General features: G+C 40.0%; 1 protein-coding gene across 5 annotated transcripts in view; it reads right to left on the reverse strand.

The window, feature by feature from the left end:
• CDK17 (cyclin dependent kinase 17) overlaps positions 1 to 12,821 on the reverse strand; it is a 99,810-nt gene extending 86,989 nt beyond the window's left edge. For 2 of the 5 annotated variants that reach the window (XM_072865771.1, XM_072865727.1), the window contains exon 1: positions 12,332 to 12,816. The gene's annotated coding sequence lies outside the window, so the exon portion shown is untranslated. Of the gene's footprint in view, positions 1 to 12,331 lie in introns of all 5 variants that reach the window. The other 3 variants (XM_072865754.1, XM_072865736.1, XM_072865762.1) reach the window with 3 other exon arrangements.
• Positions 12,822 to 24,819: the final 11,998 nt, after the last annotated feature.

The raw sequence follows: 24,819 nt of genomic DNA on the forward strand, positions 1-24,819 counted from the left end.
CAGATCAGAAGCTACAAGTTTCAATCTTTATTGCAGCAATACAAATTCTTACAGCTAATCTCATGGAATTATTTGAGTAGATAAATTTCTGCACTACATATGTAGGAAAGACATGTAGAAAAGAGCAAGGAAAACCTGGGCTGAGAATAAGATGACTAACTTTGCCACTCTGCCACTCAGTGATCTTGGATGCTTGAAGTAACACCCAAAACTTTGGCTTTGCCATCTGATGAGCAAGGCAGATGAAAATTATTCTAAGGGTTCTTAAAAAAAAAAAAAATTTTTCAATTAAAAAAATTCTAAAATTCAAATCCAAATATTAATAATTTCTAGTAGCATCCAAATTACTAAAAAAAGACAAAGACAAAAACCAGATAAGCTGCAAAGATTTAAGCATATAAAAATGTCCAACAACAACAACATAGCATACCTCTTGTGATGTTCCCTACTAACATTTTTTAGGAAACACAGCACTTCCCAAAATATTGATGGACAAAAAAGATAACAAAACTATATTGGATATTAAGGAGAAAAGCTGTTTTTTGCCTTTAGGAAGTTTAAGCCTTATTAATGGAATTCCCAATATTTAACTTTCATACACTTAAATAGAAGTAGTACAAGACATTTCATAGCATAATTCCAAGATCAGCATTCCATTCATGGGTACAGAGGTGCAGAAGTGAACAGTGTTCTACTGAGGGGCTGGTCAATGAAAAATTGTCAGAACTGCGAATAAGATTAAACTAATATCACTACAAGACAATGCGTTAGGACATCCAAAACATTTCTTAGCTTCAATTCAATCTCCTCTGTCATAAAACTTTTGATGCTGCAGAACGTGTGTTTGAGAGCAATGAACAGCACCACCCAGTAATCACCTCTAGCTATTCTAGAACATTATATTATTCAATCTACAGCATTTCATGACTGGAATTTAAAAAAAACCTGGATACAACTCTATGGCTTACAAAAGTTCAAAACATTTAATTATCCTTAGAACACATAATCAGCACATATCATGAATAATACTGTACGCAGCATCTCTCAAAGAAAACCTGCAGTACAGGGATTCAAGAGCAGATCTACATATGCTATGTTTCCCTACATAAACACAGATGTCTGACTTTCTAGATCAAAATAGTGTTGACAGCACAGAGAGCAAAGCCCTAAGACAACCCCTAGGCCTTCCTCTGGCTTAAAAACAAAACAAAAAACCCACCAGATATCCAATATTTCACAAGAACGCACTGCAGTAATATCTAATTCTGGATGCAGCATGCCAGAATGCCATGCCCTGCCTGTAAAGCTCTCCTTTTGTCCTAGCTATGCACTCCTCCTCTCACTTCTGACACCTGAATTCATCCCCTTTGCTGCCCAACAAAACCACTGCTAACCCTAAGGTTTGGTCCAAAAATACAGCAAAGCTACTCATCCGAGGAGGGAAAAGGGACATTATTAAAATAAAAGTTCACCTCTATGCTGTAAAACAGAGTGCAGTTTCTCTGTATTTCAGACTGCTTAATCAAAAAGCTTCCTAAACTTTATCATAAAGAGCCATGATGACTCAATCCAACTGGAATAATACTACTACCTAGCAGAAAAAGCAAGGCTTGTGCACACTGTGGAAGAAGCTTTGTCAGGAGTTAAACAAGATGAAAAGACCATCATAAATGTCTCCTACTTTTGCACAAAACAGAACATGTTATTTTTCCGAAGCCTCTTATGATCACAGAGACACAAATATTTTTAAATTAGAAATTAACACAAATTATGTTGCAACTACCACAAATAGCTTTGAAAGGATAATAACCCACATAATTTTCTTTCTCCCTTTTAAACCTCTGTGTACAAGGGAAAAAAAATTCTATTATGTCACTAGGATCCACTAACAGTTAAATATATTACCTTTGGGGTGTGGCTCTTCTCATAAAAGTGACTATACAGAAAAGGAATTTTCTCTGTCAACAATTTTGCTTCCTGTGCTTTATCAGAGGTTTGAGGTTTTTTTCTTCCTTAAGTGACAAAGATTTTTTTTTTTTTTTAATAGTCTACTGGACTGATACTGGAAGCTCTGCACACCCAATGTAGTTAAGAGAGAATATTCCCTGTAGAAGACAGTCAACAGGACTGCTTTCCAAGTCTGTGTTTCAGGCCTGTCTGGAAGCAGTGAGGTTAGTTACGTAAGTGTTAGTTCTGTCTGACGTACAACTGGAAAGGCACCAGTGCAATTACCTAGACTGAGACATAAAGCATTAATGTAGGTTAAATAGTCCAGGATAGATTGATTTACATTGGTATAAAAAGACAGAGAGCAAGATACCACTTAGACATAGAAAAGGGAAAGCTATCTTATTGTGTTAGTATAAAGCTGGCTTACCAGTATTTTATAGATACACTATCTTCGCTTCTCCCCCAGTTCTTTCTTAGAAATGTTTACCAGCATCTATGCCACTAGGTTTTCAGACACTGTTGGGGTATTATTTCTGTTAACACATCTCTGCAGCTGACATTGTTGAGGCTGATTTTCAAAATGTCCTCAGCACTTGCACCCTGAAGATTAGTATCTTAAAGAAGCCTCAAGTTAAGCAATCAAAAATTGACATAATCCGTCCCTACATACTTCTTTAGCTAGTGATGCACTACTTTTCATGAAAACTGGCCAATGTCACTACACAAAACCTGTTGCAGTTATATCCTAAAATAACAGCTTCAACAGGTTATCTAAACTAGCATAAAACTTGGCAAATGATGTCAACGAACCCCAGGAAATCATTCTCAATATACAAGTAAAACAGAGATTTCACAGAGATTTCCTGTCTTCCAAGCAAAAAAAAAACCAAAACAAACTCGGGATTAAGACACAATTTCAGTTACCAAGAGCAGATATGACAATCCAGTCATGTAAAGATGTAAATTTACAACTAACTTTATGCAGTGTAATGTCATGAAAAAGTCAATAATGAACATCAACTGCAGGTGTAGTATACGCTCAAATCTTCACTAGGCTTATTTTATCATGAAGCATATACATTCTAAGAAGCAGGTTCTCATAATACAAAAAATTTGATCTTTTTTATTTGTCCTTGCAACCCTAATTTTGAAATTGCCATGAGACATAAAATAAAACCAGATCATTCAGCAATCTATTTCAATATTAAAATATACTATAACTACTACTCACATGACTGGAATTGTAATTCATGCTAAGCACCTGCAAGCAGAAGCGAAGAATAAAGAAAAATCTGCACGTTTTCTTGCTTACATATTAAGGACCCAATTGCATAAATTGCAGGGGGGGGATTCACACTATTCATCTTTAGGCACCTGAGGCACTTAGGAGAAAGTTTCATACCAGTTCTGGGGTCAATTAAGTTTCCCACCACCAGTAAGAAAATGCTTGGCTCCATCTCTCAACCACCTTATCTGCCTTCTTCACCATCAACCATGTAATTCCTGCCCTCTCTCTTCCCTCCAGTACTTTCCAGATAGTAGTGGAAACCTATTCAGTTTACTGATGCAGCAAAAATTATTCTGAAGCAAGCGCTTAATTCAGCTCAAACTGTAATGTTGTAATACAAAAACAGTGACTGCAATGGTCTCCCTCCAAGGTAAATGTGGAAAGAGAGGCAGCTCTATATTAAGATCTTTGGATTACCCTTTGAACCTGGAAAAAAAAAAAAAGGCAAAACCCAAATCAGTCAATCTGGCACAATTCCTATTATAGATGTGAATAAGTTATTTGCTGAAAAAAAAATCAGGTTTTATCTACCCACTCCTAGAAACAGATGATTAAAAAGAATACGGGTATTTTGTTAAGACACAGCTATAGGTGCAAATCACTGGCTATCCATTCATCCCCAAAATAACTTTTAACAATGACAAACAACTTATGACTTAAATCCTTCAACTGATGTCTACCTCTTCCACTACCAGAAATATTCACAAATACCAGGAAACCAAAACTTCTATTATGTAAGACCACCAAAAAAAAAAAGCGCCCATTTTAAAGGAAGCAGGTTCAGAACACTTTGTTAACAACACTTAACACTTTACATTTTACACACAAACTAAAACCAAATGCATTTCAAAATGCAGTAACTAAGCTTACTACCAAAGCATATCAAATCTATACACTCACAAATCATAATCTACTTGGTATAGCTCCTAAAATACTAAAATTGCATAATTCAGGAAGAAAAGCATATACTTATGGAGCAAACTAATTACTATACACCATTATGTTGTTTCTCCTGTCCTGTCCAGAAAAAAAAAAAAAAAAAAAGAGTATGCTTAATAACAAAAGGCCTTCTTCTGCCTAAATACATTTTAAAGCTATTTTTTTGGCTTATGGATCAAACATTTTGCTTCTGAGAATTATATTGAGATGTATCAGAAACAAGCCACAATAAAACATTTAGGTTAACTGCATTCCCTGACAAACAACCCAGAGTTACAAGCAGCAGGTTTAAAAATACTGTGACTTGTGCAAATGGGAACACTGTAAGCTGTTTATCTTGTTTAATCCTGAAGGTAAACAGCATAAGCTTTAAAATATTTTCCTTCTTTGCCATAACCTACTGAATCATATTGACAAAGGTAATGAAATACTATGGAGAATCTTAAACTTTCGGAATTGCCTCTGAAATCGCTTCATCTGAGTATTGTACAGGACATTATTCTCAAGAACACTCAGTGTAAATTTCAGTGATTTAAAACCAAACCATAGCTTCAACGAAGCCAAAGATCTCATTTTGTCTGTCCTGAGGTCATCACTTCTTCAGAAAAAACAAGGACCCTGCACAACTCCTCTGTTGGGTGCCTTTAAAATATGACCACTATAGTTATTAACTGATTTTTTTTATTGCTGCCTATTCAAAAAATTTTAACTCCTACCACAGCTTAATTTCAGCTTATGTAGTTCAGTTTTTAAATATTATTTTCAAGAAAAAAATACTATTTTCAGCTTCCTTAGATTTCTTTCCTCCAACACTAACAATTTCTACACCAAAAATCCTATTTCCTTTCATAACTCCCACCTCAAACATGTACCCATATTTAAAATTAAAAATATATAAGATTTATCAGTAAGTATTTCCCCACTGGCCCTCCTTATTCAGTACCAAAGTAAGCTTCTGATCTGCTGTTTTACACATCATTTTTAAAAGATTTTAGTACAGCATATATGTTTGATATATTTAGCAGTTGAGGACCTCCTTTCCTCTCTGTACAACAGGAAGTTTCCCCTCCCATCTGCTCAGGATATTTGAAAAAATAAATAATTAGAAACTGTTGTTTTTCCATTGATTCTGCAGAAAGTGACCATTATTTACATGTAAAAACAAAAGTAAAGTTGAACCCAAATGCCTATTTTAATCTCCACGGGTTCCCTGACATAGTCACCAAATGGTCACAAGACACCTGCTAGCACAAAGGCAGCAGCGTGGGGATGAGAGCAGGAGCCAGCAAAGGGGAAAACAACTACAGCTTTAAGCAATAGTGCCAAAGTTGTGCCAGTTTAAACCGTTTGTGGAGCAACAAAGTTATTCACAAGCAGCACCAGCCCAAGCTTAGTCTCCCGCAGTCATACAGGAAGACTTAAGTTTTATATTTAGTTTTCAGAGCAAACATAAATAAGGTGAATTATGAAATAGTTTCACATTTTACAAGCACACACTTAATTTAGTAAGATATTTATGACAGAGCTTTAAGAAGGAAGCAAGCCTCCTGCATATGGCTGTTTATGACGAGATCTTGACGAAGAGAAAAAGAACAGAGGAAGCTGCTCTTGCAATAAGCTAAGCACAGACTAAAAAAAATGGCTTTTAATCTTCCCCAGTTAAACATATATATGACCACAATTTTTTTGGACCACACAGAATGTTTATGAATTCTACATTTAGAAATTCAACTTTGCTTCAAGAAATACAGAAAACTAGTGGAAATATAATAAAATGTAATCTATTGTTTCACAATTGATTATCCTCCTCTTGTATATTATTAATGAATTATTAATTATATTAATTAATATCTTTCTTAAAAAATAAACACTTACCCTAAAACCCACATACTGAATGCAGATCAACACTTAATATCTGTTCTGTATTATACATGAAAAACTATTCCAAGGCTTTACAAAATAAATTCCCTAACTAAAAGCTAATATTAACAGCTGCTTATATTTATTTTATTTAAATTACAAAATATCATTAATTTATTTAAAAAGTTAACATACTGTATTCATTATTTTAGAGCCTGATATAAAATGCCACATCAAGTAAACAATCGGGAAACTGCCATTTTTCCAAGCATCCACCCTGCGCTAATGACCCGTTCTGCAGTATCTATTGTTTTCCCAGTTTTCTGTGAGCTACAAAAACAATCAGCAATTTTCACTGGCTTTCACTTCATTAGTGGCAATGCCCAACAGCAGGCACTGAGCAGGTTTCCCAGTGCTCCTTCATGAACGTACTTTGATGACGAGGAGCTCTCATCACACGCAGTTACGTAACGGCAACTATTTATAGTTAACCACTTGATTCACGTTATCCGCCAGGTTTTAAACCATTTCATATGTAGACACTTGATCTATCATTTTAGTTCCTTAATCAAAATGTCACGTAACAGCCAAGCAAAAGGTTTTTGAGAAGCCTGTCTGCAACATCAACAGTATTATACCACACAAAGTTCTTAATCTTATCAAGAGAACCAGAAGTTAATTTCACAGGATCAGTCTTCTATAAATATACGCTGAACAATTATTTCCTCTACTTAAACTCCTGTTCAGTCAATATCCATTACTATGCATATTACTAACTTTTAGAACCACTGAAAGAAACCTTAAGTTGTGCTAAAATTACAGAATTCCTCCATGTTCTCAGACATACTGAAAAACATCATCAGAAGAAAGCACCCTATCGACTTTTACAATTCTTACCATACAACTTCAGTGGCTGCTGTTTAACACCCTCAAGTTCTCTGAGGAAGTGCTTCAGAGCATCACATACGACTATCATCTGTTTTTACTTCTGAATATAGCAGTATTTAAGGAACAACAACCTCTTCTGAACATCACCAAATGCTAACATTTTCTTTAGCACTTCTAACAGGCTAATGGCTTTGTTAGAATTAATTTTCCTCCTAAAACATGCCCTGCCTTACTGTCATAGTCCATGACAGCATGGGTTTTCCTCATCACAGTCTTTGTCTTCACTTATCAAGCATATTCACTTAATTCAACTTCTTTACCTTTTTGTAAGCTGGCTTCTTTACTCCTATAGGCCACTGTAACTTTTTGACCCATTTTTTGTCTCAATTACAGGACAATGGGTTTGCTGATAAGTAATACTCTTTGATAATTATCGGTAATCTGTATTTCCCAAAAGATCTTTATTTCAGTGAACACCAATTAGCAACCATTACTGTAAACCTCATTAAATGTTACCTTTAATGATTGCTGTATAAAAAAGTCTTGCACATACCTGAACAAAATCCAAACAAATCAAGATAATTCCATATCAGTAAGATAAGAGTAGGAAGTCAGAAATACTTGGAGAGACATTCCTGAAAGAAGACTGTACAGGTTATGGCAGTTCATTATGATATAAGCGTATCAGTACAGCTACATGCCTGCAAAATGCCCTAATCCACTGAGCACAGAAGAGAAAGTCATGATCCTGCCAACTTTAACACAAACTGAAAGCATGCAAGTATCCTTAGTGAAGCTGACAAAGTGCAGATGTTAAAAATCAGAGACCATCGTGCAACTCTACCAAGTCTTGAAAACAGCAGCAGTTAGAGAAAGGAGTACAATTACGAGGTATGGATTATAATTAAATGAAATATGATTAGAGGGCACAGAGTAACATTCACTTATGCAAGATACCTAGCAAGTTCAACCTAAAACACAGACAGGCAAGAACTATAGCTAGGAGTGTAAACAAAGACATGTTGTTTCTTTGTTCTGGTATAATAACAGAGCCTGTTCATCATAATATATGCACAACTAGTTATGCCAGAGAAGAGTTAAAAAAAATAAGGAAAAAAAGGTTATCATCAAAACCTAGGATAAAACTGTTCTTCAGCTTACTGTATTTTCAAGGTATTACAGAAGTAAGCAAGCAGAAAATTGTCTTGAAATTCACAGAAGCCTTCAAGTGTTTATTTAAAAATATTATAAAGTTGGTATCTTCCCTTTTCTTAAAATCATTATGTTTAATTCTGTCCCACACGAAAAATTAAAATGTTATTTGACAGTTGTTTCTGCTGATGATTTTTTGACGATGCTACTCACACATTTCTTTTTTCTCTCTTTATAACATTCATGCTTATACATAGCACTCCATGATAACCTGATGTTCCCCATTGAAAGAAATTTCTAATCCTTTAAAAACAGGCACTAGACCACAAAAGCCCAAATATGCCAGTAAAGCACAGTTATTATTATCTGCAGTATCAATGTGTCTATGGTATTTTATAATACAGTCAGACATAGGGTATAATGATCTCCAAGGAAGTGGCAAAAGCCCTATCACCTGAGGACTGATGTATCAAAAGCTGGCCTGATGTAAATTACCTGATCTATGCATCCATAAAGGTTATTGTTTTCCATATAACCAGATCACAGAACTGAAGAACTATTTTTTTTTTTTTAATGTTCTTGAGCTAGTTTGCCAACTTGGAGCACAAGTTCCAGTTTTGTTTATTCCTTGTGACTATCAACATCAGTGGTTAAACGCTCGAGGTTTAAACCACTGTTTGTAGATGTTCCAATTAGCCAGTTCTATGGAACTCTGGAGTTGACATCTCTGCTAGAAAGAGTCCAGGAGACCAACAACTCTGGAAGAATTGCCAATCCATCAGGTTAGTTAAGAGCGTGCATGTATGGATTTGTATTGGATACAGAATTATAACTACTCATTTGACTAAATGAGCATTAACTCTCACTCTTCAGATAAACAGTTGTCAAAAGTACATCACAACTCTTCACAAAATACACAGGAAAAAGAAAGCATTCTACATTGCTAATGGGAATTTCTGGGAATTGAGTATTTCTGGAGGAAGCAGTATCTGCTATTCCCTGCTTAATGGGAAAAAACGTTACTAGGCCCCAAAAGGTATATACAGCAAGATAGAAAACATTTGTAAAGTTTTTTTAAAAAAACCCTAGTCTTAGATTTCTTAAAGGTAAGTAAGTAAATTAGAACTATTGTTAATAAGTAAATTAGAACTACTGTCTAGTGATCAAAATACTTAAATATAAAATGCTTTTACCTCTAACATCAAAGCAAGATAGTCTACATCAGCATGTGAACAGGCACAAAAAAAAAGTCCATTTCTTACACTCAAAAGGAAAAAGTCATTGCTACAATTATGTGCAGTGCAAAAAAGACAATGATCACAAGCAACACACTGGTTTAGTTTATTCTTTAGATGTGAAGCATAACTTTTGAGTAAACATTTGGCATTTTAAAAGCATTTTTACAAGCTAAAGTTGTGGAGTAGTGTTTTATATCAAATCCTGAAGTGCCACTGATTACAGTGGTGTCCAGCTGCCTCAGTAGATACATATTCAGAGCTTGCTGTAAAAATAAAAAGGCAAGCATTAAAAAGCATGCAGCTAAGAACTTAAGATACCTGTAACTTAAGAATTTTAAGCAACATTTAGTGAGTTGCAAAAGGTAAGTTTACACCACAAAACCTTTATTATTATTGATCTTGACTTTCAGACATGATCTGGTCCATTTTCACATCGCATCAGATTACGCATTCAGTAAGGACACAACTAGTACATACGCCTTTTTAAAAACCAGATGACTAGCTTTCTTGGCCAACAAATAAAAGCTGATCAGTATGTGAAATATCAACAGATTCCATTAAATGTGAAAAGAGGGTAAAGAGCAAATTCCCAGAAAGGTTTTAATGCAGACTGTTCATTGAATCAGTCTCCAACGAGCCTTTCCTGATTGCACTTTTTAGGTGCAATTACTCAAATATACTGTACTGAACCAAAACTTATTAAGACTGATGAAACATTCTTTTTTTTTCTTCTAGCAGCAGGTAGTCATTTAAGAAATTAGATGACTTTGTATGTTAGTAAGCCATCCAAAAAATTCTGCACAGTTTTATTGTAAGAGCCCCACATTGTAACAATAACACAGGCATACAGAACATCTTAACAGCCATGTCATAAGCTATATCGTATTTTCACACTGCAGTGTTAGGCAGAAACTGAAGCCAGAGCCATTCAGGGGAAAAACACAGCCCTGTTCTGGTTTTCAGTTATTCTCAATCTAATTATAATTGGAATTATAAATCAAATATTTTACTACACATTAGTGGCATTTTACATATTAAAAAGATCAATTAATGCACTACATCCTTAGCCAAGCTTAAAATAAATGACTCGCCACTTTCAAACTATAATTTGCTTCAGACAACACAGGCCCCAATTTGCAAACTCTCTGGTATGGATGTAGGCAGACCCCACCTACTGATTTCTGTAGAGCTGCATCCCGGGTAAACACAGGGCTACACCACACAATATGCAAATGCCAGGAATGAACTTCACTGCGTTATCCTTACTAAAGATTTTTGTAAGCCAGACTCATTATTGTCAAAGCAGCATTTAAATAATGCCATCAATAAAGATGCTTTCATCTTTCAAATTTAAGTGGCTTTTTAAATGGCAAGTTAACATTATAATGGTTTCTCCATGTTGGAGAAGTAAATTCAGTTTGTTCCTTCAAGTACAGATAATTTTTAAGGAAATTCTTCACTATGCATTTCAAACACATGATTTCATGTTTCCGTAACTGTTACTTTTGTGTTAATTATTCAAAACAAGTCTCTCTCACATCACTTATTGAAGTGCAGATATAAATAACAAGAGCTGTGTATGAGGATACAGAATTCCTACAACAAAGCAATATGTCAATTTATTTAACATCTTAAGCACATAAAATACCAGATCACTTACTTCACTTTTACCCATTCTAATAGGGAAACAAACCTGAATTTGGTACTGTCTAGTTTCCTAAATGTTTTCTTCTAAGTTAACCTTTGGTCATCTACTTTCCAGTTCAATCAAAAAAGGGGGGGGGGGGGAGTGGAAGAATGTCAAACCAGTCTTCCTCTCTTCCTATCTATGCCATGGTAGCTACAAGAAAGTTGCTACTGATCTTCTGTTAAATTACAAAAAGAAAAACACACATATAACTTATTCACCAAAATTTAAAAAAAAAAAAAAGGGAAACAGATGCTTTTTAAATTATTTAGTTTGGATTACGATATACCTCAGCCCTGTTTCCCTCACAACACCCATAATACTGTTAACCACCATTAGCAAAGTGCGAAAGACAGCAATGAGTTTAAAACAACTCCAGCCAGCTACCGAAATTGTTGCAGAAGAGACAAAGGGGATCAAGGTCAGCATTCTTCTAACGCAGCAGCTAATCCACTCCTATGAACACGGTACTGGAACCGGTGGGTGCAGTAAATTTCCATGAAATATAGAATATACCTAATGCCACCTAATTTCCCCTGTCCTTGCGAGAGAAGAACCATTTTGCTCTCACTGGACTCAAGCCATTACATATCTAAGAGAGGAAGGGGAGGGAGAAGAGGAGTTCACAGAAGTTCAGGGTCAGCAAATGTTCACGTATCCTGTCATCTACGAACTCAAGGCTCAGGGCACAAAAACTCTTATGCCACGCACAAAAACCTACATGTTTTGGGTGTGCGTGTGAGGGGGAGACCTGCAATAGGAGCGAATGTGTCATACGTGCGGAGGCTGCGAGGAGAAGAGCTGTCAGGAGAAAGCAGCCTCGTTTGAAGGAGAGGAGGCGGTGGGGAAAGGACAGTTACGAACACAGGATCACCAAAAAATCCCGCGGTGCTCGCCGGCTGCAAGCCCCGGCTCACTCCTCAGGCCCAGCTTCCCTCGGCTCCCCCGGCAGACAGGGCTCAGCCCCCCCGGAGCTGCCCCAGCCCCCGCGGAGCCGCTCCCAGCCGCCAACGGGCAGCGGAAATCCCCCACAGCCCCCCCCCCCGGCCCGGCCCGGCCCGGCCCGGCCCAGCCCGGGGGCGCAGAGCGGCCCTGCCAGCCCCGGCCCCCGCGGGCTCCCCGAGCCTCGGCCCTCTGGCGGGGCGCCCCCCCCCGCCCCAGCTCCCATCACCTTCCCCTTCCTCCAGGGCCGCGTTTTCACCTCAGCCCCCCGCGACGTCCCACGCACACGCAAGCCGAAGGCCCCTGAGGCCCCCGCGGGCTGGGCCCCAACCCCGCGAGCCGGACCCGCACCCCGGGGCCAGGAGACAATGAACAGCCACAACTCACCAGCAGCGCCGGGGCTCCGTGGGTCCGGGGGCGGTTCCTCTCCCCCTTCTCCTTCCCCTCCTCCTCCGCCCAGGAGCGGTATCCGGCCGCCGGGAGCCGAGCCCCCCCTCCCCTCGCTGCCCCGAGAGCCGCCGCCTCCGCCGGGCCGCCGGCCGCGCTCCCTCCCCGAGGAAAGTCACTTTATTCCCCGCTCCAACATGGCTGCTTCCCCCGCCGCAGCCTTCAGCTTGCCGCGGCTCCCCGCCGCCGGAGAGCGGCCGCAGGCCGTGCTCGGGAGCCGCCCGGCCGGCCGCTGGCGGTGCCGAGAGCGGCCCGGGTGGCCTCGCGTCAGTCGGGCCGGGCTGCGGGTGTGCGCGGGGAAGGGGCGAGCCGAGCCGCGCTGCGCGTCCCCGCTGCGGGCTGACGCCTCCGCCCGCTCGCAGCGCGGAGGCTGGCACTGAGACGGCCCCGCCGGCAGCCACAGCGCAGGAGGGGCCGCGGGGGAGGCCCGGGCGCCGGCGACACCTAGCGGCCGCGGCGGCCCCGACGCCGACTGAGCCGGTGGCTGCGCGGGGAGCAGGGCGGCCGGGCGGGGGGGCTGAGGGCGGAGCGCGGGGCCCGCGCCGCGGGGAATGCCCCGAGCGGCGGAGGGGGGGCTCCCGCCGCAGCCCGTCCCCCGGCCGCCCTCCCCGCGGGGGAGCGCCCGGCCGAGCCGCGGGGAGCCAGGCCGAGGGGAGCCAAGCCGAGGGGAGCGCTGCTGCTCCCTTCTCGGCGGCCCTGCGCAGCCTCCTCCTCCCGCGGGAGGAAGCGGATCTCCCCGGCAGAGGCTCTCGAGGCCCGGGAGGCCGCCCCGAGGCCCTGCCCGCCGCTGGCCGTCCAGGGGGTCTCCCCGAGCGCTTTCGGGGAGGGCAGTGTGGGAATGGGCGTTTGCTCGCTTCATGTTTTCCGGCCCCTGGCAGTGGGTTTGCGGGGTGATTGAGCTCATCTCTGAGGTAGCAGGCATCCCCCTCCGGCTGGCAATTCAGTAACTGAAGTTAAGGGAAGCCATGTGGCATTTTAGATCGATTTCTAACTCAGTAGCTACAAAAACATCCTTTCCATATTTATTCTTGTGGTGTTTTCTTTCCTTTGTCTCCTGCATTCACAGTCCCCATACCATCCCTCTTCCCTTCCTTGCGATTGCTCTGCAGCACCAACTGCACTTCCTTCCTGTGCTTAGAATCTTTTTTCCCCTCAAAGTGATTCAGTTTGCATTCCCTCACTTCTCAGCCCTTTCCATCCCTAAATTTCTTAGGCTTTGTGTCCTACTGAACAAGACCTAAAAGCTAAAAAATAGTCTTGTGGGCCGGTTATTCTGCACTATCTGTTGTTTTCATATTTCCACCACACAAATAACAAAATATAACAAGAAGGCCAAATCTTAAGTGATTTTAGTGACATGGGTTTGAACTTCAAGTACCAGGTCATAGGCACACTTAGGGCAAAATTGTTCTTTTTTTCCTTTTGGACATCCGCTGATCCTCGCTGCCTGCCTGCTCACTCTCTCTTACTTTGTCAGTTAAAGTTCTGCGTCACGACCACAGGGCCTTTTCTCAAAATGGGTCTCCTGTCATCATGCAGACCGGGGTTACTGACAGACTATACCAGGCCACGTCACGGGCTCCTCAAGAGGAACTAACTCACAGGTCTTTCGAGTCTTTGCTATGCCACACTCCTGTATATGCTGAGGAAGGCCAAAGCTCCATCGCTCTGCAGGCGGGTCTGTGCTATGCTGTGTCTAGGTGGAGACCAGAATGTGTTTTGATTTGCAAGCTCCTGATCTTGAGGAACTCCATGTGCAGCTTGTTCTAGCCAGTCCTTCTCCACAGTAGGGCCAAGTGGGAGCTGCCTTCGCAGGAGCAGTGCCAGCTGAAAATTTCCCTGCTTCCAGCTCCATTGCACCCTTCCAGCAGCACAAGCGAACCAGAACACAGATGAATATGTTTCCCAGTAAACAGAAGTCACTTGCTCTTGCCTAAAAAAGGAGTGCAAGCAGGAAACCACATCTGACATGCACACAAATTCACTTTGCTCGCACTGACGTAGACTTTTGGTGAAATCAGTTTAGGATAAAAAGCAGTAAATATGACTCAGAAACAAACTTGCTGTTTATAGAGACAAAACATGACTACATGATTATGGTCTTTCAAGACATAGGATAGCTACCTTACCTTTGCAAAACTTGTGGGCTTTTTAATAACACAGAGAAAGCAGACATTCAAGCTTTGAACTTCCTGGTAATGCAAAGATATCCCTTACAGATCTCCTTTAAAGCTCAGGACCTACCAGTTTTTGCTAGACCTACCAGTTTTCCTGATCTTTGAATGCTAACAAGATGATGTGTGTTTTGTTTTATCTTATTCAATTTGAAGGCTATTTTGGGTAAGTAATATCATTATAAATGATTCTGTGCAAGTTTGTTATTACATACATGATTTGTAAAACAAGTTCTTGAGACAGCGCAGCAGTGAGTGCATTTATTGCAGCACGTCCAAGTAAGTTATGTTCCATAAATGAGGCACGGGGAGAAGGTGGATTGGAAGTTTATGAAGCCGTGGTTTTGTTTTCAAGTATTAAAAATATCAGTAAAATGTGCTTGTTTTACTTTATACATATTCACGTCTGCATTGATACTTCTGTTATGACGGGAAAAGTAATTATGACAAACAAAAGAAGAAACTAAAAAATGAGTAGTTAGAATGAGTCACCCAAGAAATAAGGGGTTAACAGTGATTGCAGTGCAATGAGAATTTTTTAAAGTTTTCTACTTGTAATGGGGAGAGTAATGAGTTGTTAAGAGGGAGGAGTCTATAACAGTCTAACACTTGATGTCCATTTGGCCTTTGTATCTACCACTACTGGGTGCCCTCAGACAAAGATTTTCACATCTGGGCGAAAGACAGTACAGAAGCAAGACAGAATGACAGACATAAGTTTGAAACGTAGGCACTGATTTTGATTAATTAATCCCATGAGTCTGGTTTTATAGCTATAGCTATTGATTTGTTTTATTATTTAGTGGAATATGTAGCAATCAATCATATTTCCATCTAGCAAACCATGATTATTAATATTTTAAACTAGTTTTAAGATGGATTGGCTGGTGAGCGCAATAGGTCTGCTCTCTAAGCCAGAGAGAACGGTGTACGCCCAGGTTACATGGAATGAATTATTGCCTCTGGACAATCTGATTAAATCGACATCAGCCATTAGAATATAAATCCAGCAGTAGGAATACAGTGCTGTCAGGGGACCAAGATTTCCTGCTTTGAATATGAATACAGTTGCTTTGCCTCTGCATTTATTGAACAGAAGGATGTAGTTATTTTGTGACAGTAAAAGTATAGGAGTTAAATCAGTGAAGTTCACCTAACAGTAGATGGAAACCTTACAGAAACATATGTATTTTTAACACAATGTATGTGGAAAGCAGTTACTTTCCTCCCAAGAGCCAAGTTGACGATCCTGTGTCACAGCAGCAGGAGTCAGCAACCTCGCAGCCAGCCAGCAGTGTGGGAAAGCATTGTGCTCAACTACAAGGGATGCGTTCATTGCAGGGGAAAGACTGAAAGTCTTGGCAGGTAATTAAAAGGGGAAATGATTTTCAAATACAAGATTTTGTTTTGAAATTCAATTGTTGTTTTCTATTGGATGCCAAAAATTTCCGAAGAATGCAATATCCTCTAACTAATTGTATCTGTGCTCTGAGAGAAGAAACAGAGCTATTGTTCTGCTCACAGCATGAGCTATTTATATATTTAGTCTGTGTAGCACTCCTTTCTGTAATGATCATCTTCCACCTACGCAAAACTCCAATCTATTTAAAATAATCAAATTAAGATAGTTTCTTGCTTTCTTATACCAAGCTGGTATTCATATAAAGTATTTTCCAGGTTACTTGGATTTAGTACAATGTAATACTTGTGGGCCTCTAGGCTGAAAAAAAAAATCTCTAACATCACTGGAAGACCAAACCCTTTCCTCTTTGAATGAATGGAAGCAGGAAGTAGCAACAAGAAGAAGGTCACCCTTGCAAGAACCAAAAAGCGATATACTTCTGCTAACAAGAACTGCAGCCATTTCTACCATGATGTGAGTAGCGGATAACTGGCCATTGACTTAGTTGCACTGCATATTTCAGATAGAAACAGGGAAAGCTACTATTTGTTCTTGTAAACCTTTCTTGTTTGCCAAGAAGGAAAGAGTTCCCAAAGTGCAAATAGTGGGGTGTTCGTTATCTACACTTTAGATTTGCATTTGTGTAACTATACTGGTGTTTGGAGACTGATCAACTGCTGGAGAAACTACCATTACTGGAAGGTCTGTGTCATCCTGTGCTTATCCCTTATCTCTTTATTTTGTCATTTTATAGCATATAAATATTTATTATATATGACATGACATATACATATGACATACCATTATCCACTCTTCTCCCTATTCCTTTATGTTGCTTAACATTTCAGTTCCCATATGTAACTTCACAACATCCTATCGAAATGCTACTTAAATATTATTTCTCATTTCCTTATACATTGTATCACTAAATTTTGAAGATTATTTATCATTCACGTAGATAGTAATTTATGTCTTTATAATATCTGAGTTGATGCTTTTATTGATATCCGGCATTTCTGGGACTTGGACATAGAAAGTGTTTACCGGTTGTGCATATTTTTGGGATATGGGGCATTGTTTTAGTGGAAAATCTAGTTTCATTGTTTAATTTGTCTTTATTTTTTTCTCTAGTTGGAGATTCTTCCAACTAATGTAAATTAAGTCTTTCCATGGACTTCTGCAAGAGTCAGGTTAATCCTTTTAGAAGGAAGTTAATAGTATGGAGAGAGACTCTTTCTGTACGTTTTTGCCCTGGTTTGCAAACAAATGGCTAGACACTCCTTTATTTTTCTGCTACTGCTCTGAAAGGCAGGACATCCGGCTTTTCTAAAGCAAAGATATTAGGCCTACCCCAACCCGGTACAATTATCATACTCAGATAGGAAATGGTAAAGTATTTTCTGTAGATTGTCTAAAAATGAGGTTTCTGCAGTAGAAGATAGGTCACTATGAAACTCTAGCCTAGTGAAAGAAAGATTTTTTTGATATTTTGTTTACATTTTGTGTTGGAGACTAAAACCGGTGAAAAGAATTTGAGTGAAACAATGAACATCTGCAGGTAATGAAAGCTGGTCACTTGTGTATGCACATCTCTGCTGCTTTTCCTTTTCAAGTACCCTTCAGGGTTACGCTTCTCCCTTTATGAAACAGAAATCTGAAATGGCAGGGGAAGAGGCTCCTGTTCTTCTCCTCTGTTTCTTTCATGCAGGTTCAGTGTCCCGGACAGAATAGCAAGCATGTCTTTCTCTTCTTCATTGCAAGTAAATTGCTTCATAGAAATTTGCAGTCATTACTCACTGAGTTGATTAGAAATGCCATCAGTGAGTCTCAGAACATTTGTACCATTGCCAATTCAAAGTACTTAGTGGATTTGAAAATAAAGCACAAAATACACAGAGACTCCTGCAGTTACAAGATTATAGGTGTCAAACTTATGATTTTTTCCTTATTGTAATGGTTGCTCTCTCCAGAGAGTTTTAGGACTTAAGTGAAATTGCTTTCTGTCACGACAGCTGGTTACCTTCCCGTAATCCTGTTACATAAAAATGAAGTTTGTTCCAGCAAAGATGGTATCTATTCAGGGGAAGATGAAAACAGATCATTCTCAAATTTATGTTTTTAAGGCTGAACAGGAAGGTGTGGAGAGACATGGGAATAAAACAAGTGGGACCGGAGCTAAAATCTGATGTAGAGAATATGCAGACTATGAGAAAGGGCACATGAAAATGGAACCAGGATACGTAGTGTAGTGGAAGTTGGAGATAAAATGAAGTACAGGAAATCTGGGGACAGAATGAAGTGGGTTGAGGGAAACATAGGCTACTGTAGGGAGGACTGAGTATTGCACACATTGTTCTGTGCGCCGCAAGTCAAGGGTATACGATGTATTGTTGATGCGCAGAGAATTCCTTACCTATTCTAGAGATCCCTGTGCACGCTCAGATCAACTACATTTTGGAGTTTTTTGTGGACTGGCAGCTGGCTGTCAGGACTGCTTTCAAATTCATAATGGTAGCTGTTGAGATGTCAGTGGGAGATAGTCTATGCAAAACAAGCACTAAGGTAAGAGAAGGGGGACAGGAGGAGAGCTGGGATGGATGAAAGAGAATGCAAGAGAGAAGATACAGAAAAAGAATGCAGGAAATTAGGAGGTAAGTAGATGTAGGGCTTTACCTGGCAGTCTAGGCCACAGGCTTTTACTGTCCTATAATCTTAGCAACACTAACTATGCAGGGTAGATAGGCAGAATTAAGATGTTGCTTTTTAATGCATTACTGCCCCAGCTAGTTGCCCTACCCTTCTGCTGAAAGTTGTTACACCCTGAGGGAGAGGAGACGGGAACCATACCTGTTTCCCTGTATACTGTGGCAATTAGCTTTTAACCACCAGTGAGGACATTGAGGCAGGTGAGTCAGATGCCTATAGTTTCTTCTGCCACACCTCCTACACGGATGGTACCCTCTGGCAGACAGGCAGGACAAAGTAGTGTGGTCTGTAATTTTTTTTAAATCAGCACAGCCAGATCAGTCAGGCTTAACTAATTTTTGCTGTCCTATGAATCCTCCTGCTTTAGGCAGCTGTGTGTATATTCATATGTTGGTGCTCTATTTGGAAGACTGCAACCAAGTGAGAGAGAAAAAAGGGTGGCATAAAAATGGAAGGGTATAGATGGCAGCTTCTACCTGCTCATGGAAAGAAAAGCTTCCTCTTAGGTGCCAGTGAGAAACTTTACACTTCTGCATGTGCATTTAAGGTTGAATTTTGATCCTGGGCTGGCTTTCTTATGAAGAACCAAAAAAAAAAAGACAATTAATTAAACTAATATGTAACATATGGCATATTTCTGACACTGATAATATCAAACTGCATCTATAAATGAGATTAATAATTTCTGCAGATGTAAAGATAAAAAAAGAAGAGGTCACTCATAAATTCCAATTGGCTTAATTATGGAATTCCTCACTGATTTCTTTTTGTGTAGCTTCTTGTTATTTACTTTGCCAAATTGTTGACTGATCAACTAAACTGTTCTTTAAGTCAAGCACAGCATTTTTCAAGCTCTGTTTCAGCACAGTATAAAATAATTAGAGCTATAAACAAGAAAGAAGCAGGAATGCCACAAACCCCCACATATCTATTACTTGTCATCTGTAGAGTCTAGCTGTTACCACAGAAGCATGTTAAAATTAAATGCTGAGCTTTATTTAACGTACTTATTTGTTCTCTCCTTCTTTGCCTTTACCGTTCTTATTTCAAAGCTCTTTTGTTCACTTCACAACATGGCATATTCATGGTTATGTAGATACTTATAATCTACAATAAATTGCTGTACAATTATCCTTAGCTTTTAAAAACAAACAAATGTTCAGTTGGAGCTTTTGTAGCCACTACATAGGTGGCTGTTACGGTTAGTTAAGTATTTTGCAGGACAGATATTAATTTATATCAGTTTGTAGACCATACAAAATTTAGGATAAATGTCTACTAGAAATCAAAAAGAAAAATAATAAAAAAGAGGAAGGGAGTATGTACTTGAAATTCCATATTAGCGTGATTTCAGCTCATTAACATTCACATGCAATATTTTGTTTTGAAAATTAATTTACCTTTTTTATAATTCATCAAAACAGTTTATTTTGCCCACCAATAAGCTCTCCATAGAAACAGTCGTATCTTAGTAACACACCAAGAATAGAGTTCAGGGAATACACTGCATCTGTGTATACTACCCTTAAAGAGACATTTGTAGTTGTTAAAGGGAATATGAGAATTGTCCTTCTGCAATTGTAGCGGGCACAGGACTGCAACACAACATCTCGGTGCTTCCTAGATTGATCTCCTTAACGTGTGAGATACAGGTCACTTCTACCTGCATTATTCCTTGGCCTTTGTAGGAGCATATCAGCAAAGATGTCAAACTGCTGTCCATTACAGCTGGGGTTTTATTTTTTGGTTTTAATTGGATACTAGCCAATGAACTGCACAAACACTTTTTGCTTTTGGCCATTGTCAACTGAATTCAAAACTGTTTTGGCTACTGCCCGATTTTCTTCCTAGTCTTTCTACATAGAAAAATCTTGAAAATCTTATCGGTGGTGTTACCTCATGCGAATTTGTAGTTGCTCTGTTGGGCACTCCTTTTCCACCATGTCAGAGGCCAGCTGGACGACTCCAGATGACCCTAGGTTTACCAGGTCTCTTACTGTTTTTCCCTTTCCTTTTTGCTCTCCCGTGGTTGCTGTAGGGCACCTGTTTGTCCTCTGGCACCTCACTTTGTTCTCTCTGTTCCTTCCACGCGCAGTGCTCTCTCTGAAGTGATCCAGGGGAATGATTACGATGACATTTGAGCTTCTCTGCAGCACTGTGTCGATATTTACACTGAGCTGATTATTAGCAAGTCCAGCATATGACTACACTGTAAAACTGACTTAGTTTAACTAGTGCTTCAGGGAAAAAGCATCAAGAAGTAAGAAGTGGTGCAGGGGCTATGTGTACCTTACATGTTTGGCCTGGGCCTCTGCCCCAGATTGGGTTGGGGCCGTGCTATTATTTTGTCCAGTTAAAAAGGGACGAGGCATGCTTTTCAGCTGATTCTTAGAGGGCTTTTTAGTTATTAATTGCTGCATCCCAGCTGAGTGCAATGCCTGCCTTGGCTGGTTTTCTTCTCTGATTCAAAATAACCCAGGCCATTTAACACTACTGTAGAGTAGAGGGTGTCCTAACCCTGGCCCTCCACAGAGGCTTTTAAGATGTCAGGCAACAGAACATCCTATCCTGGGTTTTGATTAAGGGAAAGGGTGGTTATCAGCTTTGGTTTCAGGCCCAGACTAACTGAGGGAATGAAGACCGAGTCAAGATATCTCTTGTCTCAGCATGCAGTTATTAAAAGAGCATGTCTGGAGGCAAAGAAGAGGCCTAGGAACCAGGAGAAACTGGGCAGATTTAAAAAGAAACTCTCTTTCCCTCTGTGTGTGGAGAATGAGGCAGAGAGAAAGCATCTGCTGAAACACGGTTTTAAAAATTCTGTATTTGTGTAGTTAATCAAAATTTGCAGCACTGGCAGGCAAGCTATTTCAGAATAAGAAACGGGGACACTGGGAGGAGTCTTTTTTTTGTTCCAGGGGAATGTTAGGGTACTATGAACGGCCAGCGATGTTTTAGGAGGCTGAGTGAGGATGAAAGAGGAGGCTGCGGTGTGAAAAAAAGCAGCAGAGTTTTAGAAGCCATGGGGGCTTTTACACCCTTCTCTCACAACCTATGTATGCCCACCCCACCCTAGAGACACTCTTCCCTCAGTTCTCTGTGGCTATGGCATCTCCACGCTCAGGTCTCATGCAGTTGTCAGTCCTCACTCTACAGCCTGCATCATCTTTCAGCAGCCACAGTTCGCTTCCTTTACCTTCCACGCAGATCGTAATGGGGCAGATCAGGGACCTTTTCCTGGTGGTGAGAATGGATGCGGAAAAAGGAAGAAGACAGAGCACCGATAAGAGAGCAGGAAGGCCTGCAGTGATACTGAAAGGTGTCTATCTGGAGGGAAGAGATTCAGCCTAAAGCAGCTGATCTCCTCTCCTAGGCCTTAGCGGAACTGGCAGATTGCTGCCCTCAGCAGCTGTCAAAGGCTGGGTCTACATTAGCAATTTGTTTCAAAGCAATAGTGCAGTTTGGAGGAAAATCCTGTCATTGTCTCCATTTACCATGTGGTGTTTCAGTTCTCAGAGTGGTTTTGGTGCATACAAACTAAATTCCTGAAGGAGGAAATGAAAACAGCAGCTCTGCTTCAAATCTGCTCCACATGCACCCTAGTGCTAATGGGGACAGAAGGTTCCAAAATAGCGTGTGAGCTGCATTGTCACAAGGTCCTCTAGCACATACCTAACACTTCTTCTCCTCAGAAAGCTTTGAAACACATGTGTAGCGGAGGTGTTTGGCTCCGGGGACCAGGCTAAATATAATCCAGAATAAACCCCCAAAACACATATCATGGAAAAATGAGGTGCCTCAGTATCAAATGTTTCGTTCTACTGATCCACTCCTAACATGCTGAATTACTTCCTCATGAAAATACTGCCTACTTTGCCTGTACGTTGAGCTGGCTTTGGAATATGGCAAATCTAACATAAATATGTACCTAGAATGTTTCTTGTATCTGATGGGGGGATGTGCACCCAGTTTAATTATATATGTTAGCTTTTAAGACAGCTCTTTAATCACTATTAATGTTGCTCATCTTAACTTGAATGGAAGAGATACAGCAAAACCTGCCAGCGATCACAGTAGCCAGTATGCTGGAACCGTAGCCGAGGATACAGGGAGAGCTGTGGAATTGTACCCCAGGAAGGGTAAAGACACATGGGCTGAAAACTGCACCAGTAAGATGCCTACCCACCAAGAAAAAAAAAAAGGCGTAGCTGGGTGAATAACTGTGACAATATAATTCTCTCTTAAACGGAAGCTACTACGTGCCTGCTACAAGAGTAGAACAAACCAAACAATGTTTAAGCCAGAATGATGAATGATGGAGCAGTCAATACTTACTAATATAATTACAAAATGGTATAAATTCTTAACTGTTGTATTGTCTTCTTTTTTCACTTTTCCTATGATTTCCATTTATTTATGAGCTTCTTTATTTGCATAGCTCAGTGACAGCACTGATCTAAGCTTCTGCAAGTACTCTCTGCTCTGTGCTGCTATTGTCACTTACAGTCAAGGTTTAGTTATAGCTGCTCCTAGAAGCCATATCATGCCCCCATCCCTCATATATCCTACTGTGAATTGAAAACATGTTCTAACAAAATGTTATGAAAGGGCATGCAAGATTAGAAAGACATTTTTTGGTATGGAAAATTCTCATGTTCTTTAGGAAGCTGTAATTTGTACAGTTTAATCTTTTTTCTTACCATGTCAGATAAACCTAGACATTCTGCTCTCAGATGATAGCACGTTTGGAGATCTGAGAGAAACAGGGAGCTGCTGGAACATATTGCAGAAGCCTAAAGCACTTAGCAACAGAGAGAGTGTGGGATGCAGCGACAGAAGCCGGAATGTGGAAACAAGTGACATCGAGGCGGCTGCTTGGGAAAGAAGAGCTTTTACTTTGTTTATAATTTCAGTAATTCTAAAGAACTTTGCAGTGTGGGAGGTCACTGTGGTCTCTGACTCTGCATATATTGTTCTCTGTGTGACTGTTTTTCAAACTCCTATGATAGTTATTACCCAAGAGTTCTGGATGTATTAATTTCCTTTTGTATTTCCCGTTTCTTTAAAAAACCAGAGAAGTAAAATTAAGGTATTTATTTTGCTTCAGTTTATCTTGTTAAAACATACTCATGTGACATGCGCTATGAAGAGATGCATATCAGGAAATAGCTTGATTGCAGAGCTTGATTCTCCACGTACTAATATAACTCTCTTTCTGCATACAGTGAAGCAGCATTCTTATTTTGTAATAGGTCCAGTCTTTAAAATCATAATGTGTTCTGGAGTGATACGAGCATTTACCATTATGATTTTTAGTGCTTTGCACTGGAACATCCTGGTAGTGTACACTGATGATGGATGTCAAATAACTAGTGAAGAGAAGATGGCTGAGGTGCTGACCAGGATAAATAAGAGTTGAAATAAAGAAAAAACATCTCTGACATCAGAGTGAGTTTTAGAAGGGGATTCAGAAATCAGTGTGTTTCTGAGCTCCGCAGGTCCCACTGAGGTAGAAATTATCTGGAGAACTGGAATTTTACTCAGCAATTGCTGGAAACTTACTGAATGCATATGCATCTGCAAATGCAAAAATCTCCCTTCCTCTGAACAGTTATTGTGCAGTTTAAATGGAGGGGCTGCACAGCTCTAGAGTTGAAACAAAGGCCGTAGGCTATACAGGATGCTTAAGGAATTCGGAAACCTTATCATAAACGTTACATTTTGTATTTAATGAGGGTTGAACTAGCCATTAGCTTGTATTTTCTTTTTCCTCTCTGTAAATCTCTCTTGTGGTTTGCATTATTCAGTAATCTAATTGTGTCCACTTTTCAGGTATTCTCCATTGAAAATAATAGTCAAAGGAAATTACAGAGATGTACTAAATTATGATAATAATAGAGGTGCTACAGAAATGCATAGAACAGAAAAAAAGATTAATAAATTCATATATAACAATGATGCCCAAGAAACTATTCGTATTGAAATCTAACAATTTTATCTGTTCACTGACTAGTACAGCGTAGAATAGTTTCAGGCTACTGTTGATATTCTTTAACTGCACATGTGACCTGTCATTGAGTAACCGGCTTTTTAAAGGGAACTGGATTCAGCCTGGCTAGTGATCAACTGTATAGTTCCAAAACGCTGCA

The sequence above is a fragment of the Ciconia boyciana genome, chromosome 1 (genome assembly GCF_034638445.1).
Source record: "Ciconia boyciana chromosome 1, ASM3463844v1, whole genome shotgun sequence".
Taxonomy (NCBI): Eukaryota; Metazoa; Chordata; class Aves; order Ciconiiformes; family Ciconiidae; genus Ciconia; species Ciconia boyciana.